The sequence below is a fragment of the Chiroxiphia lanceolata genome, chromosome W (genome assembly GCF_009829145.1).
Source record: "Chiroxiphia lanceolata isolate bChiLan1 chromosome W, bChiLan1.pri, whole genome shotgun sequence".
NCBI lineage: Eukaryota > Metazoa > Chordata > Aves > Passeriformes > Pipridae > Chiroxiphia > Chiroxiphia lanceolata.
Genome location: NC_045670.1, coordinates 8,156,301 through 8,172,539, shown reverse-complemented (window position 1 = coordinate 8,172,539; position 16,239 = coordinate 8,156,301).

Below are 16,239 nucleotides of genomic sequence, written 5' to 3'. Positions count from 1 at the left end.
GATTGGCAAGCTGATATTTAAAGGCTGCACCAGGTGTTTAGAGCTCAGTGGGGAAGAGCCAGATTTCATCTACCTTCCACTGACCTCTGAGCACCTGGAAAAACTGATGCAGAGTTCTATTGATTTTCAAATTGCCATCGGAGGCTACCCGGGAGAAATCAAATTCCATCTCCCGGCGTGCCCGTTTTTGCAAAGATTGATTCCAATTCCTCTGAAATTAAAAATTGTGCAATCAGACTTACCAATTAAAAATGCAAAAACCCTTTTCACTGATGGCTCAGGGAGAACCGGAAATGCAGTTATTGTTTGGCAGCAAAATGGCAATTGGCACCAGGATATACATAAAGTTCAAGGTTCCCCCCAAATCGTAGAACTGTCAGCAGTTGTTCGTGCCTTTCAAATTTTTAGTGAAGAACCAATTAATATCGTTTCAGATTCAGTCTATGTTGTAGGTGTGGTGAAAAGGATTGAAAATTCCTATCTAAAAAACGTGTCTAATGAAAATCTCTTTAAGCTGTTAACCAAATTGTTGTTTTTAATAGAAAACAGAAAATTCAGCTTCTACATTGTCCACACCAGATCACACACTGCTTTGCCCGGTCCTGTGGCAGAGGGAAACCAAATCGCTGACCATTTGGCAGGTATGGTGGTCACCCCTAACCTTTATCAACAGGCAAAAATTTCACACGAGTTTTTCCATCAGAATGCACGATCGTTACAAAAACAATTCGGACTAAAATTATCCCAAGCCAAAGAAATTTTGAAAGCGTGTCCTGACTGTCAAATGCTTGCACCGATGGTTCCAGAGGGGACCAATCCCAGGGGTTTGACAGCCCTAGAAATCTGGCAGTCAGATGTCACGCACGTGGCAGAATTTGGCAAACTAAAGTATGTACATGTGTCTATTGACACCTTTTCAAAAATGATTGTGGCCACTGCACATTCTAGTGAGAAGAGCCGAGATGTTAAAAGGCATTTTCTGTCCGCATTTGCAAGGATGGGTGTCCCCAAACAGGTGAAAATGGATAACGGACCGTCTTATGTATCAGCAGACACAAAAAAGTTTTTTGAAGAATGGGGGGTACACCATACCACCGGAATCCCTCACAACCCCACGGGACAAGGCATAGTAGAGCGTACTCACCAAAACATTAAAAATTTGCTCAAAAAACAAAAGAGGGGAAGTATTGGCCTGCCCCCCCAAGAAAGATTAGAAAAAGTTATGTATGTTTTAAATTTTTTAAATATGATGGAGGAACAAGACACTCACATAAACAGAAGTCCAATAGACAGACATTTCAAATCAGATTTTACTCCATCACAGCAAAAAGCAAAAGTTATGTTTAAAGATCCAATTACAGAGATGTGGACAGGCCCTTTCCCCTTAATCACCTGGGGGAAGGGGTACGCATGTATTTCAGGCAACAACGGACCAAAGTGGGTCCCCGCAAGAAGAGTGAAGATACCCAGGACTGAGACGAAGGATGCACACTCTCCAGGCCTACGCTATCCTGATCTGTCTTCTCAGATTTGTCACCAACGTCACTGCATCCCCTCTGAGGGATTGGATGAACCAGCCCTCCGAGAACCTCTGGGTAACCCTGGCCAAGGCCACAGGCACTGACACCTTGTGCCTGACCTTGTCCAGTGCTAGTAATCCATTCAAAACCTGCCTTATAGGGATTCCTGTGACTCCAGGCAAAGACTGGGACACATTCGTGGAAAAAACCCGGAGTCTAGGATTCTTACAGCTAAATTCAGTCACCCTAGCACAGATGGTGTCCAGGCAGGCGTTTACCACCATCCCTCCACAAGAAATAGATTTGCTCGGTTCGCTACCCACTGGCAGTTGTGTTATATTCCATCGGCACACAGAACCCCACCTATTTACCCCCCACAATGTCACCGCCAATAAATTAATTTACAAAGGGGCCACTTTGCCGTGGTGCAACAATTCAATTGCCACCACAGTACCAACAGAGCACATTCCTAGGAACATGAAGCTCCCTGAAGGGTTTTTCCTCCTGTGCGGGGATCAGGCGTGGCAAGGTATTCCTGCCTACCCGGAAGGGGGTCCCTGTACAGTAGGGAAGCTGGCTCTGTATAACCCGGTGAAGTTTCAATTAGCAGATCAATCGATTGTTCCCAAAAATAAAGTCAAAAGGTCCCTCCGTATAAAAAGAGGAAAGTCTCCCAACCCTAAAAAAAATGTGGCCCCAAAGAACCCAATCATTCCTCCCCTTAATGCAGCACCACATGTGGTAGGTACCATCATTACTCCGCCACCGCCCCTACCCTTCCCAGCAGACTGTGATTCCAGCATTCACATTTGGTCCCGCATGAAAAACTTTTGGGTTTCCTTCCCTATCCCCGGGATAGGAACTGCCCATGCCCTTTCCTTGCTTTCCCACCTTGGTTGCTGGTTAACTAAAGAAGCGAATGCAACCACGAAAGCAATTGAGGGTCTGCTAGTAGACACTCAAAAGCTGAAAGAAATCAGTCTCCAAAATCGTGCAGCCATTGACTTCTTACTCCTGGCACACGGTCATGGGTGCCAGGATTTTGAAGGAATGTGCTGTATGAATTTTTCAGATCACTCACAATCAATTTATGAAAGCATACATCAACTAAAGAATCTTGTAAAAGATATCCACCAGTCCCGTGATGAAGGATTAGATGGACTTTTCGATTGGATAAAACTCCCCTCTTTACCCAATTGGTCCCGCAAAATCATAATCATGCTAGTGATTTCCCTATTTGCCCTTGTGTTCTTGTGTGCCTGTTTGCCGTGCTTTGTCATTTGTGTTCGCCAGATGGTCATCCACAGTGTCTCCGTGAATGTCACCATGACTGGAAAACAGAGAAGGGGGAGATGCGATGGATGAAAAGACAGAATGGGAGAGATATGTGGCCTGGAAAAGCATTAATGGAGTCTGAATGGACTTTTTACTCACTGAATAATCCACCCAGCAGACTGGCAGTTTTTCCCCAGTTTGCTGTTGTGTGCTTATGAACCCTTGTACACCCCAGTTTATTGTAAAAATTTATAGATCCTGCTGTACCTCCATGTTGTCCCTATTTCTCCCTCAGGCTTCCCCTTTGAAAGCTGTTTATCTCTTCTTCTCCCCTGTTTTCCCATGCCTCTGTTACTGATAAGCTGTAGCTATCACAGTGCAGAGAGAGCTACCATTAGTCAATCCCCTCTGATATTCGAGAGTTCCACCCATCTCTCCCCTGTCCCCCTACCACATCTTTCCCTAAGCTGTCAATCTCTTGCACCTCCCTGGCTTAGCATCCACCCCTTAAACCGCGGTTTTTTAAACCCTTGTTTCCCTTGAATAAACTGGCATTGCATCACGAGACCTCAACTGTGTCCGAACCCTAACCGCAGTGCCTGGTCCCAATTTCCCCTATCCCTGCGGACCGAGGCAAGTGACTATGACAGAGTAGTAGAGAGAAGACTTGGTCAGACGCAAGAAGTATGACACTGATCATGTGGATGATTATGATTAGATTTATTCTCCAAAGGACCACGGCAGACCTCGATGAAGATGGTATCCACATTTCGTATTGTACCGACAGAAGTCTATTCAACCTAAGGTGACTGAAGGTCCATACTAAGACCTTGAACCATCTTGTCCGTGAGCTGCTTTATGCTGACAACGTCACCCTCGTCGCTCACACAGAAGTAGCTCTGCAGCGTTTAAACATCCTGTTTTGCTGAGGCTACTGAGCTTTTTGGGTTGGAAGTCAGTTTGAAGAAGACAGAAGTTTTCTATCAGCCTGCACCTCAGGAAGTCTTCCATCATCCCCATATCACCATTGGCCAATCAGAGCTCAAATCAGTCCAGCAGTTTAATTACCTAGATAGCATCATCTCCTCGGACGGTAAGATTGACGAAGAGATAGACAACAGGTTAGCAAAGGCATATAGAGCTTTTGGAAGACTCCATAAAAGAGTCTGGTGAAATAAACACCTGAAGAAAAGCACAAAGATCAGTGTTTACAAAGCTATTGTGCTGTCTACTCTTTTATATGGATCTGAATCATGGGTCATTTACCGCCACCACCTGCGACTCCTAGAACGCTTCCATCAATGCTGTCTCCGTACAATCCTAAGCATCCACTGGTATGTAACTAACACATCTGTTCTAGAACAGGTAGCAGTTACAAGTATTGAGGTCATGTTGCTGAGAACACAGCTGTGTTGGGCAGGGCACATCTCCAGGATGAAGGACTACCGCCTCCCCAAGATCGTGCTCTATGGTGAACTTGCCACCGGCTACCGCAAGAGAGGAGCCCCGAAGAGGAGATACAAGGACTCCCTGAGGCAACATCTCAGCCTTGGCCACATTGATCTTCATCGTTGGTCTACCCTGGCCTCCAGTCAGGAGGTCTGGACACACACAATCCATAATGCTGCTGCTTCCTTTGAGAACGCACACAGGATCACCATCGAAAATAGAACGCAGAAAGAATCATGTCTTGCTGATACCATCCAAGGAGTCCTTCTGCTGTGCCTTTTGCAATTGGTCTTGTCTATCTCACATTGGCCTCTTTAGCCACCAGCGCGCCTGTAGCACATGTGGGTAGAGCCCTTCCCAAATCTTTGTTCGTGAAACCTAGCCATGATGATGATGATGTTCTCTAATACATTATCTAAATATTGCCAATGCAGTATCCAATATAACCAGGTCTAAAGGGTTGTAACATAAATAGGTTCAGCTACAAATGTACAAGTTTACAGTCTTTGGTCTTACAGAATGCACAATTACAAAGCAACAAAGCACCTGTGGAGATACTTCAGGATTTTATCTCTATATATGACTGAATCTTAGTGCTTTTACTCACCTGTCCAAAAGTGAGTGTTCCCCCCTCTTCAGGTTGGATGTACCCTGCAGGCATCCCTACAACCTCGAGAGACCAGGTTTCCCAGTTGGGGGAACACACATGAAGACTGGACTATATTTCATTGCTGTCACTGTGACTTTGGGTGAATCAGTGACAGGACCCTACTCAAAGCCCTTCAGTACACACCATCTGGTAAGTTCTAAAAAGCAAAGGGAAGCATAGATGTCAACCTAAAACATATATGTTTGACCTTTTATGAGCAATTAATGAACCACATCCCTAGTGCACTGGCACAGAACTAATAGCAAATGTAGAAATTACAGTGAAGTGTGGCATATCAAACGATCTATGAATTTTTTACTGTGATCTGCAGGAGCAACTGGTGTGAAAGCACCACAGGAGTTGTAAGAGGACTTTGACAGAATGTTAGTGCAATCATAAGTAATTTCCTTATGACAACTAACTTTATAACACAGAGCAAGAGTCATTGATTCACAGATCAGCATTATCAGTTTCAAATGTGTTAGAGAAATTTGCAGGAGCAAAAGATCTGTTTTTGTTTTCCTTATGGAAACTATTCATCCCAAAGTGGTTTTGGAGTGCTGCTAGTAATATGATGTAATACAAACTACTGTTGTTTATTGCCTGTAAGTGTCATATTGAGAAAACAGACCTTTGTTAAAAATTCAAATACCTGGAAAACTGGTTCAACAACACCAATAGCCAGGTCACCACAAGAAGAGGGTAAAGAAGTGAAGAGTCCTTGGGAAAAAGATGACACTAGTTTTCTATATATCAGGAAGATATTTAAGTATTAATAACTACTTGTCATTACTCTGTCGTGCTACCAAAAAATTCTGAAAAAAATTACCAAGTCTTGGATATCATGGAGTGCATCAGCCCTGCATAAATCAAGCATATAGGAACCCCAGTGTTTCTTCTGCAGTGCTTGAAACAGATGTAGCTTATATGACGTCTGTTTGCCTTGTGGGATTTATCCCTTTGTGGATCTCCTCCAGTCAGCACAAATCAGGGACCCTATAGTCTCTGTCCTTTCCCAGGTTACCTGCTCCAGGAGAGAGGAAAAAAATCACAAGTATAATTGTTTGATTGACCTTGAACATCTTCCAAAAGACATTCAAACTTTCTTGCCTGTCTCCATTCTACTCCCGCACATGCTCATATCTGGCAGTTCTTAAACTGCCCCACAAATATCATTGGTAAATAACACTCCATTTGAATTAATAGAAATTTTGTCATTGATTCAAAGGGAACAAAATTCCCTGACTCATCTCCCTGATTTAGCATGCCACAATACTATTTGTGAACTCAAATAGCTCTTAGTGTCTTCTACTTGCCTTGCCCAATGTTCTGTTTATATTCTCAAAGAACAAGTATACCAAGTAGAAAATTAGTTAAAAAGGGCAAACTGTGAAAGGTAAAGGCAAGGAAGAGAGCACATGAAGAGCATCTGTGGGTGAGCATTTTCAGAGCATGCAAGAATACAATTAGAGAAGGGATGGAAAGTGATCTCTGAAGGAAGCAAATGACCACAGAATATTCTGAGCTGAGAGGGACCCAAAAAGATCATCAAGTCCACCTCTTAAGTGAATGGCCTGTACGGGGATCAAACCCACTACCTTGACATTATTAGCACTATGCTCTAACAAGATCTGTGAACTGTCCTCTGTGATGATGTGGCAGAGCTGTAGTGAAGATAATGACAAAGGAGGGTGCCGCTGTTGAGACGGTCAAGCGACACAGAATTAATCTTCTTCCAAAGCAGGGACAGGATAGCAGGAATGATGAGTGAATTTATTGTAACAGGTTACAGATATTTATACTCTTCACACAACATACATGTTAACCTATGATTGGTGCTAATATGTACACATACTTTAGGATTGGCTGCCAAATAGCAAAGTCATGCTGATACAGCTTTTGCCAAGTCATGATGATCTGGCTAAAGCAGAGTCACGGTGACTTGCAAAAAGTCCAGGAAGTCTGTTTTTGTACTTCCTGTCTTCCATCTTCTTACTTCCTTCTGACATCTGGTGTTGACCCCGACAGGAGGGCACTGCTTAGTTTTCTAGAAGGCAGGAAAAAAAATAAAACAGCACACTTGAAGGGGAAGCAGTGAGTTCAGAAACACAAAAGGACATTCATTGAAGGGAAGGAGAGGTTGGAGGATATGAAGATTTAGGTCATGGAGAGAGTATAAAAATGGATCTTGTGACAGAAGATGGAAGAGGCAACTTGTTTGCTTCCTGGAACTTTATTGTTGCTTTCTAATTTGACACAGCACTCCTCATTAAACAGTTACCATCAGGGCATAGTTAGTGGCCATTAGCCCTCAATTCTCTCTCTTTAAACTGCAGATAGATAACTACTGAAAGAAGTAAAACTTTCTTTGCTTTACTTATTAATAGTCACAGTTTCCCAAAATTCTGGTCAAGGATCGACAAATGACAACAAAGGTCTGACAGTAAAGACAGCAATTATACAGAAGTCTGCTTACAAAGATGGGACTTTGAGGAGATGCCCTCTCAAATATAAATAGACTTAGCTTCATTTACTTCAAAGATATTACAATAATGTTTAAGTGCTGTTGATCCCATAGTTTCTGATCTAGTGGAAGGTGTCCCTGCCCATGGTGGGGGGTGGGTGGGTTGAAACTCGAAGATCTTTAAGGTCCCTTCCAACCCAAACCATTCTATGTTTCTATGATTCTCATGGATGGTTCATGTTGATTGAACACCTACCCCAAGTATCCAAGGATCAAATACTTCCATCTGCTATGTGTCTCAGCAACTTACTTTCTCATGGAAGTGCAAGATGCTTTGTGCCCAAGAACAAGCCACTGTGCAATTCCATTTTTTAGAGGAGGCAACTGAAACACTGCCCATATCATCCAAGTTGTACAGTGCTGTTGGGTGCTTCCATTTTGAAGCCCCACACATAGCTCTGTGTTTTCTGAATATCCTAAGAGGCCATGGAGTTAGTTGAGGGGTCTATTAGCCACAAGCTTTCCAAAATGTGGATCTTTGTGATTTTTGTAAAAGTATGAAGAAAAGAAAAATGAAGAATTTGGCTGGAAGTCAGTCATTAGGTTTTTGCTCAGGATACTGTGAGAAGATTTTTTGTTTTGCTTTGTTTTCAAATTGTGATTCACCAGTATGTTATCTCTAGAATGGTCAGGGCAACCTGGAGGGACCAGATTCTATCAGCTAATAATGACTTTGCTTTTTCTTCCTGAAAAAAAAAAAGGGGGGGAACTTACACACTTTAAAATAAGGTAGATGATTAATTGCTGTTACAAGAACAAGAGCTTACCCGACCTGCAATTTCACACCTAGCCCCACTTGGTCAAACTGAAGTTTAAATTGTTTTATTGAGTGGAAATAGGAGTCAGTTGATCAAGTCTTGTTTTAAACAATCTCACATGGTGTTTCCAGCCCCAGGCCTCAGTTTACCATGAGTAGTGCTTGCATACATTGAAGGACGATGTTTGTTAACATTACCAAAAGGCTGTGAATTCCTTGCAGGAAAGGTGCAATTTGTACAAGAAAACATCCTTATCAAGGTTTTCATGACAGGACATTCTCTCCAAGTCAGCTTCTTTCTTCATTTCTTTAACCATGAAAATTGAGGCCATGTCATTTACACAGCAAAGTGAAAATGAATCTTTAAACCAGGGCAAGGGTTTCTTTGTCCTTCGTTACTGCAGCCATATGTTTCTGTCCATCCTTCATTACCTCAAAAAATAACATGGAATACTTTCTTTTTTCATCTTTCTATAAATAGTTCTGAAGCACATCTCTTCACATTGGGTGCATTTCTGAAGATACCAGGTATGTCATTTATTTATATTTTCACTAATAAGAGTGTCCCAAAAATGATAGCTGTGTGCTCTGACTGCTTTGGTATTCAGATCATAATCTGGGCAAGGATGTTATGGGTGAATCATTAGAGGTGAAGCATAAACATTGTGCTCCATCTGCCTTGGATAAAAACACTGAAGCGGAAAAAGAGTATGAAATCCCTGACATGGTTAGAGAATCCTGAATTCCTTGCTAGGTTTCTAGGTGTGCATGTGTGGGATCTTTTGAGAGCTATTGTGTGCACATAAAGCCAATGGCCTTTTTCAGGCTTAGCCAACCTGTGTTTCTGCCTCTGTTGCAGGAAGTGGTAACTTTGAAAGATCATATCAAACTGATATCTAGCCCATCAAGATTTGAACCAAGCTTTGCTATGTTTTTGGTTGTTAATCAGTATCAATAGCTACTGTAGTTACAGAGAAGATCAAACAATTATCTACCCTGCCTGGCCTCTCAAAGGATCCTTCCATCATGGAATTGCTACAAGTCGAAGACCAACAAGTGCCACCAGAACAGTGCACCAACGGCAGTATCACATCAACCAAGACTCCATAATTCCCATTCATGAACTAATTCATTGACTGGAGAAACAAGGAGTGATCAGCAGGACCTGCTGCAGCGGTCCGAAAGGGGGATGGGGTCGTGGCACAGTACGGGTTCGAGACACAAAGGTAGGGTGCTGGTAGAATCCTTTATTTTTTTATCAGCTCGGGAAGGGAAAGGGCCAGAACATAGGGCGGAGCATGAGACAGACAAGCAAGGGGACAAACCAGGATAGGGACATGGGCAAAAGGGGGAGGAGCGCAGGAGGAACCGGGGAAGGAAAAGGCAAATGGTAACTGTCTCCTCTCTGCAGCTTCTTCAGCCCATCAGAGAGGGGAGCGGGGGAAGCAGGGAGCAAGTAAACTCATGGCAAGCCTGGGCATGTCCAGGCTGTGCACTGTGCAGTGTGAATACAATGAAACCACATAATAACAGTAAAGTCCATATAATAACTGTAAGGTCCATATAATAAAGTCCTGTCAATTGCTGTATGTTTTTCTCCATGCCTGGAACTGTTCCCATCACAACCCACTCACCCTTCAACAACCCCATATGGCCAGTGCGGAAGTCTAATGGAGAGCGGAGGTTGACAGTGGACTATTGTGGCCTGAATGAAGTCACGCTGCCTCTGAGTGCCGCTGTTGGAACTTCAATATGAGCTGGAGTCAAAGGCAGTCGAGTGGTACGCCACTATTGATATCGTCAATGCATTTTTCTCCATTCCTCTGGCAACAGAGTGCAGGCCACAGTTTGCCTTCACCTTGAATCAAGAGGTTAGATCTTAAAGAGTTAACTGAGAGATTTTGGGCCTGTGAAGGGGCCCCCCTAACTTTTAGTTAGTCTGTGTTACCATAGCTTGTTCTGTTCTGCTTACTGGACCAAAACTTAGAAGAATGCTAGAGGCAATTTTCAATAGGCCTAGAGGCAATAAATTAGGATACAGTAAGATAAGGTAGACACTTGAATAGAAGAAATAGGCTTGGAGCCAGGGCTTTCTCCAAGCTTCACTGAGCTGGTCAAGAACAAAGGAAAGGTAGAAAGTTCATGGTGATGAAGAGTAAAAGACCCCAGACCCAAGGGAGGAAGATCTAAAATCCTTACCAGAACTGAGTGCCAAGAGAAGCTCCGCCTAAACTCTGCCTTTACTCCACCTGATATTAATATGTAAAGATATATGTTGTAATCATATGAATATGCATTTAATCATATATGAAGAGTGTATAAAACCCCTGATTTTTGTGTGACCCCTTTGAGTAAGTTCTTTGTGGTGCGAACCACGCTTGCTCCTGGCGTCGACAATAAATACTTTTGCTACTCAAAGATCCAAAAGTCTCTGAGTGGTTCTTTATATTGGATTTTTCGAATTCAACCTGGAGGAGTGTCCAGTATACCTGGAATTGACTGCCCCAGGGGTGGAAGCACAGCCCAACATCAGCCATGGACTGATCCAGACTGCACTGGAACAGGGGGAGCTCCAGTTCCAGTCACCTGTTATTTTCTTTGAGAAAACAAGTCACCTATTATTTTCTTTGAGAACCCTTTCATATAACTCAAATTTTCGTCATCTGTCCCTAACTAAGAAGCAGTTTTCTACTAGGAACAACGATTACAGTGTCTGAAAGTGCTGTTACATAGATATGATTCATATCTCCCTCCTAAGAAGCTTGTCTTATGTCCTCAAAATCGAGTATAAATACTTTAGTTAAATATTTATATCTGCTGCTTAGGATTTGATTGTGCAGGTGCCTAAATTTGCAATGTTTTGTTGAGGTTGATCTGTAAATGCATAATGGATAAGTGTTTTGCAGTCTGGAAACTTTTCTGTCAAGGCTTTTCCAGTTGCAGCTAATATATTGAATTCTGTCTCTTGTACAATACATGTTATAGTAAAAATGCCCCATGTAAAAATTAACTTCCTGCACTGACTGCCAACTGCTTTCCTCACATTATAAAATAAGCAAAGATGGTCAATTGAAAACAACAGCAACAAAAAAAGAACACTGGTTGTCTAAATTTTAATTTTAGATAAGCATTAAGGTCTCTTTGGGTTTGGGCTTTTTTGTCAGGTAGTAAAAAGTAACTTTTCTATATTATAGAAAAGTATATATAGGGACTTTGTATTTATATATATATAATATATACATGTGAATATATTTTGTATATTTTCCTATATTATATTAATGCTCCTTTCAAGTCAAGACATTCTATGATTCTATGGTATTACACATTGTGGAAGACAGTATCAAGAATATAATCTGGGCTCTATTTATTTCTGCATACAATTCTTAGAGGTGAATTTATCTAGAGATTAGATGACCTCTTAAATGACAATTCAGCACTGCTTGCTAAATGTTTGATGGGAGCAATGTCAGGGATTAGAGATGTAACAAAAACTAATAGTATTTGCAACAGAATGTGCCATGGAAAATACATATGGCTGAGTCAAAGCAGCTGAGCAGGCAGTGCTGGGTTGATATATAACCAGGTGTATTGTCTTAAAGAAGTTCATAAGGCAATCACTAAGAACTTTGAGGCTCCAGAAACAGATGACCACTGGAGACCCTCAGTGAAGCCCCTCAGAGACCTTATAAGGATATCTATATATGCTAATAAGTGTTGGGAAATGTCATGAATATGTAACAGGAATGCAGGGAATGAAAATGGATAATCATGTGATGCCTTAAGGTTCATCTAGTTTTTGATTTTCCTAATTTTATAAGCTTATAAGTAGTTATATAGTAGAAGTAGATTTAGAAGCAGCAGCATTATTCCTTTACCCTTAGCATAGTAACTACACACATTCCCCAACCCCTATTACCCCATTCCATGCTCCCCATATCAATTCTACCCCTGAATTCCATTAGAATGTCAAAGTAGGCCCATTTTGTTTAGAGAACACTTGTATCTTGGTCTGAACCGCAAAAGTACAGTCAAGAACTGGGTGAATATATGCTCCTTTTTCTCTGAAGAAGATGATGATTGATGAAAAGGGGGTCTCGAAAAGCCCCTAGCCCCAATTCCCAGGGGGCGGGTGGGGGTGGATCGGGGCAAAAGCCACAGGGTGGAAACATCTGGGATTGGACAAACAATATTATAAATTGTACCATCTGTACACGGAGAGGCGCGTCTTGTAACCTTATGCCTCAGAGGCACAAATTAAAACCTTTCCCTATCTCACCTCCAAAACTAATTTGCCTGCCTCCAAAACTCACAAATTGAGTCTTAGGAGTTTCTTAAAGAACCGATTTTAGGCAACAGGTGAATGATAAATGACAGTCCCATGTCTTTCCCTCACCTAAGATTATACATAATAGCTGTATACAACCTTCGAAAGGACACTTGTTCTTCAAATATGTATCTGCACAACTCTAACAGAAAGTCAAGTAAGTTATTAGTGTGGTTTTAGCACAGACAGCAATGCAGAACACAGAAAGGATTGAAAAGAAAGGTAAAAGTCAGTTACCTTATTAAAATATACAAAGCAACAGGGAAGGCCCACCGCTGATTATGGTCAAGAGTCCTCTATTTAATTCTGAGGGCTGAGTGGGCTTTGTGCACCGTTTTAGCACATGATAAAGAAATACAACACTGAACTCCAAGTCAGTTTAGATTTATCATTTATTTCTCTCTCATTTAGGAGCAGACAGGTTCAATGTAGAGACTTGAGAGAAACTGTATTCCCTCGCACCTGCACATCTACCAATGCCATATCAACTTACAGCTGCAAGCTTGAAGTTTAGTAGAGGTTCACTGATAAGGAACTTCTTGTTCCTTAGTTGTGTCTTACATTGTGATGATTGAACCATCTTATCCTGGAGACTTGGTGGAAAATGCAAAAATAAATCTCTTACTGTTTCTCAATGAGATGCTTACATTTAAACTAGATTAAGAAAGAAATAACTCTGAGAAGTACATTAAAATAAGAGAAAAATAGTAATATTTGGCATTACTGGAAAAGAAATGCCACCAACCTTTTATATACGGCTTATATGACCAAGTACATTTTCCTGAACCAAAAGCAATTAAATGTTATCAGTGTGACATTAACTAAGCATAAGCGAAGTATAACACTGACATTGGTATTTGGATTTTTTGTCCTAAGCTACTGTCTCTTCCCATTCATTTCTGCTTTATCAATGGGTGAAATCACTCAGTTGTCTCCGAACAGAGGAATCTGTGTGTTGTGGTTTAACCCCAATCAGCAGCCAGCACCCTGCGGCTACTCATTCACTCCCCCCACCAGTGGGATTGTGGAGAGAATCAGAAGGGTAAAGCTAGAAAATTCATGGGTTGAGATAAAGACAGTTAAATAGGGAAGCAAAAGCTATGCACACAAGCAAAACAAAACAAGGAATTAATTTACTGCTTCCCATGGGCAGGCAGGCATTCAGCTATTTCCAGGAGAGTAAGGCCCCATCACGCGTAACGATTACTTGGGAAGACAAACTCCATCACTCCAAACATTCCCCTCTTCTTCCTGTCTCCCCCCACTTATATACTGAGCATGATGTCATATGGTATGGAATATCCCATTGGTCAGTTTGGGTCACCTGTTCTGACTGTGTCTCCTCCCAGCTTCCCATGCACCCACAGCCCCTTTGCCAGCGTGGCAGTACGGAAAGCAGAAAAGACCTTGGCTCTGTGTAAACCCTGCTCAGCAACAACAAAAACATCTCTATATTATCAATCCTGTGTTCAGTACAAATCTAAAACACAGCCCCATACCAGCCCCTGTGAAGAAAATTAACTCTACCGCATCCTGTTATGATCTGGTCCAGGAGTGGAGATTATAATGGATATACCTTTAAAATGTTGTAAACCATGATTTGAGTTGCATGTTACAGGAATTACTATAACAAGGAATCACCCCAAACCAATGGAGGAGAAGCCTCACAAGAAGCAGTTGCAGTGCAGCAGTGACCTGACCTGAGCTGGCTTTGATGCCCAGTAACTCCAAGCAACACACCACCTTGTAGGAAAAAAATTCCTCCTTTGAATTTGGAAAGACGGCATAAACTCATGAAACAAAGAAACTGTATCAACAAGGAAGAATTTATTCAGCGCGCTGGGTCTTCCTCACACTGAGTTTCCGGGGAGAAAAGACCCCTTGGGTTTAAATTTCATACATTTTATAGTTTCACAAAATCCCACCCTTTTTCAGATAAGTTTAATATATTCATTTTTGCCTAAAAAGGTTTCTTTTCTCTGAAAAGGGGCTTTCCTAAAAAGGTTTCTTTTCTCTGAAAAGGGGTTTTCCTTTCCTTCTGATTGACTGCCAGGTGTCCTTTGTCAAAAATAATGGATCTTCCTTTGTTTTTATCCCAAAGAGAGAAAAGAAACCCCTGTGTTCAAAATTTGCCAAATGGCCCAGAAAGATTTTAAATTTTAGGAACTTTATATTTCCCTTATCTTGGTCGCAAAAGAACCTTGGTACCCAGTCCAGTTTGGAACTGGATACCTTACAACTTCACGACGCACCTATAATTTTGTTTTGTAATTAAAAAAAACCCCGTATTTTATTTCTCATAACCTCTCCTGTCCTGAGTGAACACCATAACAGATGGAGCCCAAAGTCATTGTGATAAACAAAGTCTTGAGTTTCTATAAGTTTTTGAATAATAATTTATTATATGGTAAAAGCAAGCAGCCAGCTGGGTGACAGAAATGGGACCAGTTTCCCAAATCTGCACACCCTTACTACAGGGTACATTTAGTATTTATCTTCATGCATATTAATTATATCATATACATATACATTCTACAGGTTTTTGCTAAGTATTTAATATATGGGTTTTCTTACAGCTAAAGCTAAAAGGGTTATCTCTACAACCAGTCATAATTCATGCATTCTTGGACGAACAGGCGCCTAAAGATTTAAAGTTCTACTATATTTCATTCTTAGGATAGTAAGGAGGTTTTAGGCCTCTTGACCTTGTGAGGGTCTGTTTTATTTCTTTATGGGGGTGTAATTAAGTTTTACAATCCGTTTGTTTTATTTTGATGTAATCACCCATTTGTTTCACGAATCACGATTATTTATATATCACAGTCATGGACTAAATGAATTCAATAGACATTTTGTAGACCTTTTATGGACATTTTGCAGGAGCGGTCCATAGACTAAGGGAATGATATCTGTGTATTATATAAAGAATGGGAAGGTGGATGGTGGTTAATGAAGTTGTATTGAATAGTGTGGGACCTGAGCATGATGTAAATGGTATGGAATAAAGGGTGAAATGTGCTGGTTTGGACTGTGTGAGACTGAAATGGTTAATGGCTTAGACACTGTTAAAATCACTGAAAGACTTTTGTCCCCTGCAGCAAACTGTGCAAAGAAGCAACTGCTCCTGGAAGCCCACCCCTCCCTGAATATGCCCACTAATTTGAACTGCAATGGGAACTTAAGATAAAGATGATACTATTGTCCAATTATCCCAGGAGAAGAATGTATCCACAAATGTGGGAGACTGGAATGCTAATGGCTCAAATAATCAAGGTGCAGAGGGCATGCACACCCATCACCTCAGGCTACAAGCTGGGTGAGACAGGGTAGTGTTTCTTTGTCCTTACACAAATGACTCAGCTGTGATAACTCCCTGGAACATTTACATGTAGCCTGAAGATATTTGTCTCTGCTGATGGGCCATAACAGGCAATAATTAACTCAAGTGTGTCTTAGAAGGTGTCAAAGACTCCTGAAATGTCATGTGATCCAGTATTACATCAACTAGTGTAAAACTACACCCCCCCCCCCCCCAGGGGAGGTATCAGGGTGTTTCCACCTAGCCTAAGCATAGTATAAATCACCCTGGGCTTCCTTCACCACCCCGGGTTTCTCTCAATGGATCCAGACTGCAACCATCACTTCAACAAGACTGTAACCCTCACCACTGAGAAGACCAGAAGAAGAGGACCAATGGGACACTGTCGAAATCCATGGAGTGGTGATATTTTTCTACTTAAT